The sequence below is a fragment of the Podarcis tiliguerta genome (genome assembly GCF_965153285.1).
Source record: "Podarcis tiliguerta genome assembly, chromosome: 3".
Classification (NCBI taxonomy): domain Eukaryota; kingdom Metazoa; phylum Chordata; class Lepidosauria; order Squamata; family Lacertidae; genus Podarcis; species Podarcis tiliguerta.
The window spans coordinates 95,435,892-95,448,419 of NC_139536.1; positions in this window are offsets into that span (position 1 = coordinate 95,435,892).

Sequence of the window (12,528 nt, forward strand, 5' to 3'; positions counted from 1 at the left end):
AAAGCAACGTGAGCACTTTGGCAGACATAACGGAGGTCACAAGCCACTCTATGTTGTACTTGAAAGCACCACTAAGCGCTCGGCTCATGTTTGAAGGCGAAAATGCATCCTCAGGGTCATATTATCGGGCAGCCATCCTTGGCAGTGTCTTGCTCAAAAAAAGCCTTTTCTTTGATTGCATCCTGTGGTTTCAAATTATTTTGTTGGAAAACAAAGCATCTTTATTTATAGTTACTTTGAAATTCTTCTAAAAACCACTGAGGCTCGTTGGCCGGAACAAAATTAAGCAGCTGAAGACCTTGGAAATGTGCTGGGACACAATGGACGACGGCAGCAAGCTTTAGACCTCACCTTTTTTCTATCTAGAGCACTATTCTGTCTAAGAGAAATTGCAAATGGTCAAGAGCTTAATTATATGTAGCTGAAATTTTGACTTACTGGATAATTTCCTACATACAATTTTAAACATATCATTTAAAAATAACACATAATACCATCTGAAGAGCTTGCTGGCTCAGGCCCAAGGCCCATATAGGTCAGCATCCTATTCTCACATTGGTGACCCAGATGTCCATGGAAAACTTGCAGGCCAGGAGCGTTATTGCCTCTGACCATGGAAACAGAATATAGCTGTCATGACTAGTAGCCACTAATAGACTTCTGCTCCAAGGATGTATCCAAACCAACAAATGTACACGATGTTCTGCTTCCATATATGACCTCTGCATATTCACCCATATATTCTAAAATAACCAAGTCTAAAAACCTATTTGTGTGTGTGTGCATGTTTATTTATACTTTTCAAATTTATACATTTCACTAATTTTATAATCATTTTGATATTTCAAAACTTGGCTTCCTTTCCCCTCTTTCTGCGGCTCCTTAAATTTATTTTTAATATCTTCTGCATTTCCAAATTAACTTAATTTGCTCACCTATTCATCTTCTTTAAATATATGCTCTTATAAAACTTGCAGGTTATTACAACAATCCTGTCAATGTTTTTATCTGTTTATACTTTATCTGTAAATATTCAATAAACCATTTCCATTCTTTTATTTAAATCATTGTTATTTTGATTTCTTATTCTTCTGGTAAGTTTTGCCAGTTCTGCATATTCCATAAGCTTTTGGATCCTTTCTTCCTTTGCTGGGACTTCTGCTTCTTTCCATTTGGGGGCAAGTAACATTCTTGCTGCTGTAGTAGCATACGTGAATAAGTTTCTATACAGTTTAGGTAGCTCTGTCCCTATAAGTCTAAAAACCAATTTGAAGCATGTAAAGGTCCCGGTGGATGCAAGTTATCCCACTGAAATAAACCCATCAAAATCAATGGACTTATGTCTATGGATTTCAGTGGGCCGGCTTGGAGGATGGCTAACAATGGATGTCATACTTGGGGCTCTAAGTGGGTGTCCTGCAGCCTTACCCTCTAGCCTATGGCATTGTAGCACTTGAAAGCCTCCGACCTGCAGTTTGCCGGGCTCAAGCGTTTGTTTGTTTATTTATTCTCCCCACTTATCCATATGCAGGAGTGCCTTGATGTATCACAGATGTGGTGGATCAACGTGCTGTTCTCCGATTTTGTACTTTGCATAAAAATCTTTGCTCTTTACATACCTCTTGTTTGGGACAGATTTTCTGCTTCAGGCTTTGGAAAAACAGAAGGGAGGCGAGGTCGTGGGCCTCCTTTGTGGATGCATAGAATTCTTCCTATGCAGTTGGACAATAGGCACTTTCTCTTTGCTTATCCCTTGTTTTTCCTTTTTCCTTGCTGTCCCCACTGTTTCCACCTACCCACCCCATGCCTTTCAAGGAATGAAATATTTATTTAGGCTGTTTATATACCACTTTAAAAATAATAAAAAAAATAACTCTCCAAGTAGCTTACCTTAAAACATCATAAATCAGAATCACATCCATGAAATACCGGGGGGGGGGGGGATTCATGTTGTAGAATGCCACAGTGAGCAGCGAAACAGGGTGCCCTCTTAAATATCTGAATAAAACAATACACATCAGAATCAACCACAAAATTACAATGAAAGTCCCACGTGTTAAAAAACAGTACAATTAACAGCTAAACAAAATATCCTCTAGAACAGTACAAATAAAACATTACAAGTCAAAGTAAACTACAAATACAGTGGTACCTCGGGTTAAGTACTTAATTCGTTCCAGAGGTCCGTTCTTAACCTGAAACTGTTTCTAACCTGAAGCACCACTTTAGCTAATGGGGCCTCCTGCTGCTGCCGCGCTGCCAGAGCACGATTTCTGTTCTCATCCTGAAGCAAAGTTCTTAACCTGAGGTAATATTTCTGGGTTAGCGGAGTCCGTAACCTGAAGCGTATGTAACCTGAAGCGTATGTAACCCGAGGTACCACTGTATTTTCTTATTGCATTAATGAAGTGGCACCTGGTTTCTCTTCAGCACAGGCAACAGGGTGGCAAATTATCACCAGCAGGCCAAGAAGACAAGGGTTGCCTCGTAATTGGTGCTGAAAAGCTGCAAACAGGACCAGACTTGTGGCTTTTGCATCTGCCTGATGCCTGTTGATCAGTTATTCTGGGAAATCAACCCCAAACTTAGTTTGACCTCTTATTTGTTTACAGTGTGTGTAAGAGTTGCTGAATAAGAGATTGGAAGCAAATTGATCCAAAACCAACATTTCCTGGCAAGATAAGGAGATGGAGCATTCTCCTCTCCTGCATGTAAGAGGAACAGAGCTGTTATCTTTACAGAGCGGAGTCCATACCCGCAGAGTAACATGGTGACCTGCATATAACCCAAAATAAGCCTGAAAAAGAGTACGCGTCTGGCATGCCCTGGAATAACTTCGTTCACCATTCTAGAATCAGGAGCTGATCTGGATTTTAACCATGGCTCTTAAGGTAAAGGTAAAGGGACCCCTGACCATTAGGTCCAGCCGTGGCCAACTCTGGGGTTGCAGTGCTCATCTTGCTTTATTGGCCGAGGGAGCCGGCGTACAGCTTCTAGTTCATGTGGCGAGCATGACTAAGCTGCTTCTGGAGAACCAGAGCAGCCCACAGAAATGCCGTTTACCTTCCCGCCGGAGCGGTACCTATTTATCTACTTGCACTTTGATGTGCTTTCGAACTGCTAGGTTGGCAGGAGCAGGTACCGAGCAATGAGAGCTCACCCTGTCGCGGGGATTTGAACCACCAACCTTCTGATCGGCATGTCCTAGGCTCTGTGGTTTAACCAACAGCGCCACCCGCGTCCCTACCACGGCTGTTACTTGATGGTATTAAGCTTTTAGCCTCTGCCATTCGGTTGAGTATTTGTCTCCATAGCACGGGCCATATGAGAAGCTGCATCTGTGCAATGCTATAAATCAGGTGAAGAACCTCAGGCCTGGGGATTAAAAAATGCCCCTCCAAGCCTTTCTCAGGTGCTCCCTCTCCCCAGGCTACAGCCTTAACTGGTCCCCTTTCCCCCGCTTATTGAATAAGAACAGGATATTTTAATTCCACCATCATCACAGATGTGTCTGTGGGGGGATATATTAATTGAAAATGTCTAGTAAATCAGATTGGTATTGAGTTCCTATTGAGGGTATCTTGTGAGCCAATATGACAGTGATGAGGGATTGAAGATGTGTCTGGAATGTGTCCTTGAATTCTAATGATGTTTCTTCCTTGCCTGGAAGGATAGTTAGGGCTGTCAGAGTGTTTGTAGAAACCAGCCTACTATACAAATGTAAAATTTACGCAAGTTCCTCCACAAGAGTTTGCCTCTAGAATGTGGCCTCCAGAAGAATGCATAGAAAGGACAGTCACCCTTCAGCTGCAAAAATTTCTCCACTTGTGCCATAAACCATCCAACTAAGTTGCCGTCCCAACCCGATAAAGGACGTGCCTGTATTTTGGATTGCGGGGCAAAGAGTGAATGGATCAGAGTTCCTGCTCTGTCAGGTTCCACAGGAAATCGGACAACTTCCCCCTGAAGTACCAAATTAATGTTATCTTCTTGCATTTTGTGAGGTTCTTCTCTGAGTCTGCTGGGAAGGAAATGCCAGGGAAGAGAGAGTGTCCGATTGCTTGTGAAATTGAGTTTTGTACCTTCGGCACACAATGCCTTTGCTCTCTTGCTTGCCTCTGGCCTTTCAAAATCTGGGCTGACCTAAATAGCTGCTGCTGCTACTGCTGTTTTGAACAAGAGATAGTGAGAACAGAGCTTCCTTCAGTAAATAGAAGAAGGGTCTTCTGGGAGGAGGCCTAGTGTCTATGGAAGTGTCCCAGAAGAGGATGCTGCTTTCCTCTGGAAAGATTAGTGAGAAAGGCTTGGGAAATCCACTTCTAAGTATGCTGAAAGGCTCATTGGAGGCCAAGCACAAGCCAAGACTTGCTCCCATGCACAGGGCGAACTGGGGAAAGGGCCACAGCTCAGTGGCTGAGCATACAGATGGTCTCAGGTTTAGCCCCTGAGATCTCCTGGTAGGGATGTCAGGGTCCTGTGCCCCAAATCCTGGAGGGCTGCTGCCAATTGGTGTAGACAACACTGGTCAGACAGCTTCCTATGTTCCAATGTATTGACCATTTGTGGTGATGATTGTTCACTCTATGGAGGCCTTCTTTGTAATACAATTTGATTCTGGGGTCCTGAGGCTCTTTGCCATTGCACTGCATTAGGAAAGGGATGCTGTGGGGCATAGAGGCATCACTCAGGAAAATGAACCATGCTGTTCTGTTTTAGTGCTGACCGCAATTCCACATTTGCCCATGGGTGCAGGAAATGGGAATGAGTGGCTGAGCTGACAAAGCATTCCTTCCTTCCTTCCTTCCTTCCTTCCTTCCTTCCTTCCTTCCTTCCTTCCTTCCTCCCTCCCTCCCTCCCTCCCTCCCTTCCTTCTGGGAGCTCTTACAAACTCCAGGATCTTGACTGTGCTTGAGCCATGGGGAAGGAGAAGCCGCCTTGCCTCTCCATAGTCTTCAACGCCAGTTAGCAGCTGCCTTCTGCATCTTGCTTTGGGATTCTGCTTTGGGATTTTGCTTTTGGATTAAGAGAGCCAGTGTGGTGTAGTGGTTAAGAGCGGTAGTCTTGTAATCTGGTGAACTGGGTTCGCTTCCCCGCTCCTCCACATGCAGCGGCTGGGTGACCTTGGGCCAGTCACACTTCTTTGAAGTCTCTCAGCCCCACTCACCTCACAGAGTGTTTGTTGTGGGGAAGGAAGGGAAAAGGAGATTGTTAGCCGCTTTGAGACTCCTGAAGGGGAGTAAAAGGCGGGATATCAAATCCAAACTCTTTCTTTCTTCCTCTGCTGAGCAGAGCCTAACACTCTAGTAGTAACCAAAGCTGCTCCAAACGCCTACACAAATTTAAGCACCCCTGACACCGCCTTCTGCTCCTCTGCCGGCTTCAGCTCAGCAGCAGCTGCTCCCATCATAGCTGGCCTCCCAAAGCTCTGCAATGGTGACCTTGATCCCACCTCCAGTGCTGTTTGCACCCCCAACCAGTGCTGCCAAGGCCAGCTCTGCTGTAGGCCGCACTCCACACCTGCCTATTGTCTGTGTTGCGGCACACCCCTGCCAGCCCTCCTGCAAGAGGGGCGTGCTGGTCTAGGGGGCGGCTGTGGCTGGGCCCCCATGCCACTCATACTCTCTGGGCTCTTTTTGCTCCTGCTGTGGGGGTGTTGGCATAGGGCAGGCACAGAGGCTGGGCCGGCGGGTAGGGGTGGGCTCTGGCACACAGGCTCAGCCCCACCACTCCAGCCTCACTGTGTCTGAGCAGCAACAATAGTCGCCCTCCTTCTGCTTCCGGGTTTGGAAGAGAAGGAAAAGCAGCCTTGCTACCGCAGAGCCAGGCATTCCCTTGGGAAGAGCCTTTTCCCACTTCCCAGCTGGCAGGTAATTTTGTTGCCCCCTATCCTGCCAATCCAAGGCACATGTCCTCTTTTGCACCCCCTTGCCCTCGTTCTGGCTCTGCATCTGTTTCTGCATAAAATACATCATTCTCATACAGCTGCGCTTCAATTACTGAAAGCTCTATTTAGAACATTGATTCTTCTTACGTGGTTTTGTCCTTGCACTAGCTGTCAGTCTTCTTGATAATGGAGCAGCGTGTTTCTCTGCAACCAGCTCCTCCTATCTGCCCACCCTCCCCTTACAGATTCAAGAGCAGCTTGCATCTTTGGCGTTTAATGGCACCATCTAGTGGACAAAAATATGAAATGAAAATAGACATGACCATGGTAAATAAAAAATGTCAAATATATATATATTTTCTTATGAAGTTAAAATGAGAAATATGAAACAAAGTAAACAAAATTTCATTGATTTATTTTATTTCATATTTCTTAATGGAATTCATAATAAGGTCTTGAATTTTTTTAAAGAAATATATTTTTCATTTCTTTTTTGCTTGACAGGTAATTGATAAGGGCAGCTTCAGACTGTCACTATTTTATTGGCGGGCTTCAAGCACAAAGTGGAAGTTTAGGTTTGCAATTAAAGTGGATTAAAGCACTCTGCTCCCCACCCCATCCCACAAACATTTCGCAGTTAGGAAAGTGATGGGAAATGCACCGAAAAGTGCAGGATGAACAAATGATTAATGGGATGATGCAAAAACATACCTCAAGCAAATCTGGATAAATGCCCATTGTCATATAACTGCCCCACAGACAAATCTGAAGAAATGCTCAGGAAAGACCAGACACAGTCTCACTTTTGCATAAGTTTTGTGCAAGCAAATTGGGATAAATAAACAGGTCATCAGGAGGAGCCAAGAGCTGAAATAACTTTAAATAACTTTTTTCTGCTACTGACACTTCACTGGGACCATAATAATTAGGTCATTTGGGGAAATGATATTTTAAGTGATTGCGGGGCAAGCTTTCCTTCTTTTTACTGTCTCCCAACAATGATCACTCTCCTTTCATGGAATATATTCATTACTGAAGAATCCTTGTTTTAAAAATAAGAAAAACAAAAAACCCCTAGATTGATGTGCATTATACTTTTAAACACTTATATCAGATTTATTAATTGATTCAGAGATTCATAACAATGGCCAAGTGGACTGACTGAGTACAGGAGACAGATATTTTCCTGGCGTCTCCTCCATGCAATTTAATATTGATTTCACTGACGTACAGGGGCAGATTGGCAATGCCAATGAGGTCTTTAAAAGCTTTATAATGAATATCTTTGATGACATAATTGAACGTTTGCCTGATAAGAAGTGCTTCCAGTCAGACATAACCTAAATGAACCTGAAATTTCAATTAAGTTCTTAGGATGCTGCCCATTTCACATTCTTCTAGCGCAGCCGTTTGTTTATAGTTACTCTGGGAGTCTGTGACATTTGTGTTGAAAGTTAGATGGATGGGGCTTCAGCTTAATTAAGTAATTAATTAATTATTTGTTTAAAGGCCTGGCTGTGGGTGGTAGGGATGTCATGGAATTCTGATGGAAATGGGAGCAGAAATCATCAATGCCCATTTATTCATTCCTTGCCTGGAATACAATTGCTATTTGCGGCTGTTGTTTTCCTTTTTGTGCATTTGTGTTGGTTGGGAGGCTACATCCAGTCTCTGGATACAATTTATTTCTTTTTGTTAACAAATCATTTATTGATACTTACTCAAAGATTTACAAAAATACATGCCCATTACAAAGTATATTTTTATAACATACTGAGATAAAACAGCTACTTAGTCTAAAAGAGAACAATGTGAGAAGGAAGAAAAGACAAGCAAAGGAGAAACCTAAAGGAAGAGAAAGCAAGAGAAAAGGGAGAGAAAGAGAAAAGCTAAAGAAGGAAGAAGAAAAACAAAATGAAAGGACTTCCGGCTCTCTGTCCTACAGCTACATATGATATACATTCCTTAAGATTCAACCATCCCATCCTTTATAAACAAATATTTTTCAATCTTCAAATCCAGCTATTACAAGTTCATTTTCTCTTTCACGCAAAAAGTTCACAAGAAATTTCCAATCCTTAACAGATGTCAGTAATGATTTTTCTCTAATGCAACCTGTTAACATTGCCGTCTCAGCCAAGTCCAACAGTTTTACCAGCCATTCTTCTACAGTGGGTTGGGCTGTGTCCTCCTGGATACAATTTCTGATATACAGTGGTACCTCGGGTTAAGAACTTAATTCGTTCTGAAGGTCTGTTCTTAACCTGAAACTGTTCTTAACCTGAGCTACCACTCTAGCTAATGGGGCCTCCCGCTGCCGCCACACGATTTCTGTTCTCTTCCTGAAGCAAAGTCCTTAACCTGAGGTACTATTTCTGGGTTAGCGGAGTCTGTAACCTGAAGTGTCTGTAACCTGAAGCGTATGTAACCCGAGGTACCATTGTTACATACTTGGCAGTAAGAAAGCAAGTTCATCCTTCATGGGCTGGGGGGGGGGAATGGTCTTGGAAGTGGCATGAGTGCTGTTCTACTGGCAGAGACAGATATGTCTGCAGGATGATAAGCCAGCAGAAACTTCTACCAGCAAAGACAGCCCACCAGCACAGTGGGGTGAATACAGGGGGTGTGTGCGAACATGCCATGTCCACAGCCCCTGTGTTTCCTTGACATGGCCACTGAATTGACATTGTAGTCATTGGGAGAGAAGAAAAGGAGAAGAAACCCTCTCTCCCACCTCTAGCCCATGTCTCTGCAGTGCAATGAATCTGGAGATGGTTCTGTTAACAGATCTCCCACCCGAAAGGGAAGCAAGGATTGTTCTGCAAGTTCCACTAAGCTCAGAAATCCACATTTCTGAAAATGGCATCTCAGTCTCCTCCAGATCTCCCCAATAATGCTTAGGTTCACTTACCTAAATGGGCATCTTTTGATTGATAAGCGGGATACGAATCTTAAAAACAAATCCAAAATACAGTATCACCTTGTTTCATTTCACCACATTGACTGAGGGGAGAGGGCTTGTAAATTCAGCATCATATCATGATGACACAAGACAAGTGGTCCTCAATGTTCTGGTTGCAAGGGGGATGCTATAGGATGCTGAGGATTTTGTTCTGTTTTCTTTGCAGTAGCTGCAGATTTCTGAAGATCTCTCACTGGGCTCAGCAATGCTGCTGTAGTATATGTGGCACTTGTGGAAAACTGCCATCAAATGTAACCAGATCGGCTAGTCAGCATAGGGTGGGGTAACAGCTGGCCCAGGCGTTCAGGGCTTTACATTCTCTATGATCAAGGCTTCAAGACATTTATTAAACTGGAAGGAAGCCTTTTTTGGTCCTCCAACTCTCCAGACTGCATTGGGTGATGCCTTTACATCTCTTGAATCCCTATGCATGGTGGGGAATGAGAGTGCACCTTATTGTTTCACCTCTGACTTCACAGAATGTCTGTACATGGGCATAACATTTAGATAAGAAACAAGCACAAACGTGTGTTGTTGTTTAGTTGTTTAGTGGTGTCCGACTCTTCGTGACCCCATGGACCAGAGCACACCAGGCACTCCTGTCTTCCGCTGCCTCCCGCAGTTTGGTCAGATTCATGCTGGTAGCTTCGAGAACACTGTCCAACCATCTCGTCCTCTGTCGTCCCCTTCTCCTTGTGCCCTCCATCTTTCCCAACATCAGGGTCTTTTCCAGGGAGTCTTCTCTTCTCATAAGATGGCCAAAGTACTGGAGCCTCAGCTTCACGATCTGTCCTTCCAGTGAGCACTCAGGGCTGATTTCCTTAAGAATGGATAGGTTTGATCTTCTTGCAGTCCATGGGACTATCAAGAGTCTCCTCCAACACAATAATTCAAAAGCATCAATTCTTCGGCGATCAGCCTTCTTTATGGTCCAGCTCTCACTTCCATACATCACTACTGGGAAAACCATAGCTAGCTAATATCCCAGACTACATCTGGGAAGCAGTCACAAAATTTTGGCCAAGAAATGTTGGGTTTTATTTGCATAGTACCCTTTTAAGAACATCATGGGCAAGTATAGACATGTGTGATGACAAAGGCGGGTCTACAAGGCATGGTGTTTCTCTATGCTATATATAAGAACATAAAAAGAGTCTGCTAGGTCAGACAAATGGCCCATCTAGTCCAATGTTCTGGTCTCACTGTATCCTGAAAATAAAGCTTGAGCAAAACAGCATTTGCTCCAGTTGCGATTCCCAGTCACTGGCAGTGGAGGTCAAACACAGCCACCATGCCCAATAGCCATTGAGAACCTAATTGTCCATGAATCTGTCTAATCCTCTTTCAAAGTTCTCCTGGCTGATGTCTGTCATCACTTCTTGTGAAATGAATTCCTGAAAGACCTACATTGGCTCCCAGTATGTTCCTGAGCACAATTCTAAATGTTGGTGCTGACCTTTAAAGCCCTAAATGGCCTCGGTCCTGTATACCTGAAGGAGCGTCTCCACCCCCTTTGCTCAGCCTGGGCACTGAGGTCAAGCTCCAAGGGGCCTTCTGGCTGTTCCCTCACTGCAAGAATTGAGGTTACAGGGAGGCAGGCAGAGGACCTTCTTGGTAGTGGCGCCCGACCTATGGAAAACCCTCTCATCCAATGTCAAGGAAATAAACAACTATTTGACTTTTAGAAGACATCTGAAGGCAGCCTTGTTTAGGGAAGTTTTTAATGTTTGATGTTTTATCGTGTTTTTAATATTCTGTTGGTAGCCGCCCAGAGTGGCTGGGGAAATAATAATAAAGATAATAAATAGTTTAACCATGTTCTGTGTGAAAAAGTACTTTATTTTGTCTGCCTGAATCTTCCAACATTCAGCTTCATTGAATGTCCCTGAGTTAAGAGGGATGAATCTGAGTAATTGTATCACCCAATTCAACCCTTACTTTATTATTTAGCAGTGTTTTCATATCATGTTCTGTGAAGGGAGGGCAGCTGACGTTTCTGAGGGACGTACTTGCATGTCCATATCTGAGAGTACTTTTGTGCTCCTTCACATCTGGTTGCTGATGTGGATACCAATGAGAATTCCTTCTGGACTTACCTCCACAAGGAATAAATGTGGAATCCATACTGATGGAGTTGCGGTGCTGACATGGTAAGCATCCTAACGAGGATCAGGCAACCTACGTGATGCGTGTATTTAATTGATTTACATATTTTACATTCTGTGCTTTGTTGTCAAACAACCCCAGGGTGAGCCACCACAATAAAACACACACCATAACATAAAATCAGTGAGAATTAAAAACAGCAGCATTATGCAAAACATTATGCAGATCACTCCATGTCTCTCCACCCCACCCCCAGTGTAGGCTCCATGTGACAGCATCTCCTAAGGTCTGGAGAACGAGGAAGGTTTCCAGCTCATGCCTGCCGAAAACTGTTTTGTTTCACCAAGCATTTCTAGGCAGTTAATTTCATTCAGGGCTGGTCATATTTTCTGCATTTTATAATTTTATGATGGTTTTATTGTACTCTGCCATGATGTTTTTTAATGAGTTGTCAGTTTATTAATACTCCTATATGTAAATAAAGTAGTATATCTGTACAAGAACCAGCAGCAGAATGTGTTATGCTCTTCTCCTTCCTGCCTGCTTCTGCTATCTGTAAAGGTAAAGGGACCCCTGACCGTTAGCTCCAGTTGCAGACGACTCTGGGGTTGTGGCGCTCATTTCGCTTTACTGGCCAAGGGAGCCGGCGTACAGGTTCCGGGTCATGTGGCCAGCATGACTAAGCCGCTTCTGGCGAACCAGAGCAGCACACAGAAATGCCGTTTACCTTCCCGCCAGAGCGGCACCTATTTATCTACTTGCACTTTGATGTGCTTTTGAACTGCTAGGTTGGCAGGAGCAGGGACCGAGCAACGGGAGCTCACCCCATCACGAGGATTCGAACCGCCGACCTTCTGATCGGCAAGTCCTAGGCTCTGTGGTTTAACCTACAGCGCCACCCGTGTCCCTCTGCTGCCTGTAGTCCATAAAAATAAACTTTTGGAAACATTTTGCCACTCCAGACAACCCTGTGATCTGAGTATGCACTAATCCCACATAAACTGTATAATGATAATAATCATAATAATACCATACTTTTCTGTGTATAAGATGAGGTGTTTTAAATTTAAAAATTATGTTAAAAATTGGGGGTCTTCTTATACATGGATAGTGCCTAGGGAAGGGGTTGGCAAGCTTACCGGTCAATGGGCTGGTCCATGCTCCGTCCGTCGGAGGATGGGCCTGAGCATGTATGCACACGCACTCTTCTGGGTCAGAGCAGCGCCCGTGTGTGTGTGCACACACTATTTCTGGCACTCTGCCGACCCAGATGTGCACTGGAAATAGCGTGCATGCATGCGCACGGGCGCTTCTCCATCCCGCACATGTGCGCACACACTATTTCCGGCGCACATAAGAGCAGGGGGCGGGGGCAGCAGGGGTCACCATGGGCCGGTTAGACGAGCCTCACAGGCCACTACCGACCCATGGGCCTTAGGTTGCTGACCCTTGGCTTAGGGTGTGATTGGTTGCTGCCATGAGCCGGAGATTGTCAGTGGCTATTGGGCATGTTATTGGTGGCTGAGGCAAGGGCTGGTGTTGATAGGCTGTCGCTGCATCAATTGGGTGGGCTCTT